This window comes from Silene latifolia, chromosome 11, assembly GCF_048544455.1.
Source record: "Silene latifolia isolate original U9 population chromosome 11, ASM4854445v1, whole genome shotgun sequence".
Lineage (NCBI taxonomy): Eukaryota > Viridiplantae > Streptophyta > Magnoliopsida > Caryophyllales > Caryophyllaceae > Silene > Silene latifolia.
In genome coordinates, this window is record NC_133536.1 from 39,220,276 (window position 1) to 39,223,958 (window position 3,683).

Below are 3,683 nucleotides of genomic sequence, written 5' to 3' on the forward strand. Positions count from 1 at the left end.
AATCTTAATCAGAATGCAAGTACAATGAATTCCTACAATAAATCAGGTGAAAAACAGCCTTGGAATGTTTGGAAGCAAGATCCTAAGAAAGCGAAGACTAATGAGCGTTGGTGTCCTCAATCTCAGAAGAAGGGACACACACTTGATGCATGTTTTGTGAAGCTTCCAGAGTTAAAGGAGAAATTCTTAGCTAGGTTCTCCGCTAATGCTACTAGTAATCATGGTGAAGGTTCTTATATGCCTACTTATCAAGTTGCACCTGAGCACAGTATGGCATCTACTTCAAAGAATCCTTCTGGAGGTTCCAGTTTTGACTCTGGATTCAAACCACCTGCTGCAGCACCTGCCACATCCGTGCATTTTGGTCCAGTGATGTTAACATCTCTCTACAATCACATGATGCAGATGGCACAGGGAAAGCATGATACTCCTTTTGATACTTCAGATGTTTCAGTCAACTTTGCAGGTATATCTCTTGCACATAATCCTGCTAGTGCTGCATCTGATATTGAATGTATAATTGATTCAAGTGCTATAGATCATATGTGTGGCAATCCTCTTTTATTTGATCAATTATCCACATTACAAATTCCCATTCGTATAGGCTTACCTGATGGTACTATACAAATTGTTAGTCAAATTGGTAGGATATCTTTGCAAAATGGTATTATCTTGCACAATGCATTATATATGCCTGCTTTTAGGCATAATCTTCTGTCCGTGGGAAAATTGCTTGCTACTACTGGGTTGCTAATTCAGTTTCATGTGGATAAATGTATAATATAAGACCATGCTTCTAGCTGTCCTGTGGCAGTTGGATTGCAAACAAGGGGCCTGTACAAGCTGCAGTCTTCCAAACAGAAGCATCCTAGTTCTCAGCATTCTACTAATTCCTCAAATATAGTTGTTAATAAATCAGTTGTTGATGACTGTAATTGCTCTAATGCTTTAGAATGTAAGCCACATGTTGGCGTTGCTTTACTTCATGCTAGATTAGGCCATACTTCTTTGGCAAAGATGCAATGCATTAGTGAGAAACAATGTAAGGGTTTGAAGTCCTATGCTTGTGACACTTGCCTCCAAGCAAAGTTGCATAAGACTCATTTTGATAGAAGTGATAGTAGGACTGCTAGTTGTTTTGATCTTATACATGTAGATCTTTGGGGCCCTTATAAAGTTTCTTCTGTTACTGGTGCTTATTACTTTTTTACAATAGTAGATGATCACTCTCGTGTTACTTGGACTTTCTTGCTCAAATACAAGACCCAAGTTGCTTCTATTTTTAGAGGGATTTTTGGCTCAAGTTGTTAATCAGTATCACTCTACTATTAAGACAGTTAGGAGTGACAATGGTACTGAAATCATTCAGGAATTCTGCCTAAAACTGATGCTTACTAAAGGAATTCTGCATCAGAAATCCATACCACGAGCACCTCAACAAAATGGACGAGTTGAGAGAAATAATAGGCATTTAGTTGAAACAGCTAGAGCTATGCTATTACATGCGAATTTGCCTAAAAGATTTTGGGGAGAAAGCTTACTAGCAGCCACACACATTATTAATAAACTTCCTACTTTTGTTCTTGGTTGGAAATAACCTTATGAGATTTTAATGAAAAGAAAACCCGATTACAGTGAGCTCAGAATTTTTGGGTGTCAGTGTTATGCTCTGAAGTTTACTCCTCATAAAGATAAATTTGCTCCTAAAGGAAGGAGATCTTTGTTTATAGGCTATCCTTATGGTCATAAGGCTTTCAAACTTTATGATTTGGATACTGTTCAGATCTTTGTTAATAGGGATGTAGTGTTTCAGGAAACCACTTTTCCTTTCCATACACATTATTGTCCCTCTTCTTCTTCACCATCCCATTCTTCTTCTTTTCCTTTCCCTTCTACTTCTGGTGATTCAGATGATTCAGACATTCCTATTAACCAAACACAAACACTTTCATCAGTAATGATGCTATTCCTTCAACTTTCTTTGATCATAGTAATGATACTACTCCAAGTTCACCTGATCAGTCTTTATCTCCTACGCAAAACAATTCTCCAGTATCTGCTCCGTTTATGACCTCACCAACCATCACCGAAGTCCCTGATGTCAGGCAGTCTTGTAGAACTAAGTTTGTTTCTTCAAAACTTAAAAGATTTTGTTGTGCCCTCTAAAATTCAGTCTTTTCTTCCTTCTATTCTAAATGCTCCCAAATCAGTCTCTTTTTCAGTTTTTAATACTGAAACTCACTCACCCTTATGGTCCGTCTCTCTTAATGCTGTCTTACATATTCCTGAGCCTTCCTCTTATGAACAAGCCCAGAGTGACCCTAACTGGGTTGATGCCATTGGTAGAGAACTTCAAGCTCTTCTTGAATTCAATGGAACATGGGATCTGGTAGCACTCTTACCAGGTGCAAAAGCAATAAGGTCCAAAAGGGTTTACAAGGTCAAGTTTAGGCCTGATGGTTATGTGGAAAGGTATAAGGCACGGCTAGTAGCTAAGGGCTACATTCAAATAGAAGGTAAGGATTATAAGCATACCTTCTCTCCTGTAGCCAAGTTTGTTACTGTGAGGATATTATTAGCAGTAGCAGCAGCAAGACAATGGTCCATTCATCAATTAGACATTAATAATGCTTTCTTACATGGTTTTCTGGATGAGATTGTGTATATGCAGCCTCCAAAAGGTTATGACAAGGCAAAGCCAGGACACGTTTGTCATTTAAAAAGATATTTATATGACCCAAAACAAGCCTCTAGGCAATGGAAAAAAGAATTGACCAAGTTGTTTATTGAGCATGGTTTTGTCCAATCCAAGAGTGATTATTTCTTGTTTGTCAGGGTTGTGGGTGAGTTCATCAGTATTGTCCTTGTCTATGTTGATGATATGTTAATCACTGGTAATCATATTTTCTTTATTCCTCACCTGAAGAAGCACTTGATAAGGCCTTCACTATCAAAGACTTAGGTCTTATCAGGTATTTCTTGGGTTTGGAGGTCATGCAGTCAGCAGAGGGTATTCTAGTCAGTCAAAGGAAGTATGTCTTAGACATTCTTCAGGATACTGGTTTGTAGGACTGTAAGCCTGCTTTGTTTCCCTTACCAAAGGGGTTTCATCTGTCCACTGACACTGGTGTACCAGTTTATGATCCTGAGGTGTACAAACGTCTAATTGGTAGGTTACTGTACTTAAATCTCACCATGCATGATCTTTCCTATGTTGTTCAGCATTTAAGTCAGTTCTTAAGTGCTCCAAGGGAGCCTCATATACAAGCAACTCTTTATGTTGTAAGGTATCTCAATGGAACTCCTGATGCAACCATTTTCTACCCAGCTGATACTACTCTCCATCTCAGAGCTTTCTGTGATGCAGACTGGGGGCATGTTCTTACAGTTGTAAGTCTGTCAGAGGCCATTGTGTCTTCTTAAAGGATTCGCTCATTTCATGGAAAACTAAAAAGCAGAAAACTGTTTCAAAAAGTTTTGCAGAATTAGAGTACAGGGCAATGTGCTACACTACATCAGAAATTGTTTGGATACATGCAATGCCGCAGGATTTTCAGATCTCTATTCTTTTACCTATGCAGTAGTACTGTGACAACAAGGCAGCTCAACATATTGCAGCTAACCCTGTGTTCCACGAACGAACCAAATACATAAATATTGAATGTCATCACATTAGAGAAAAG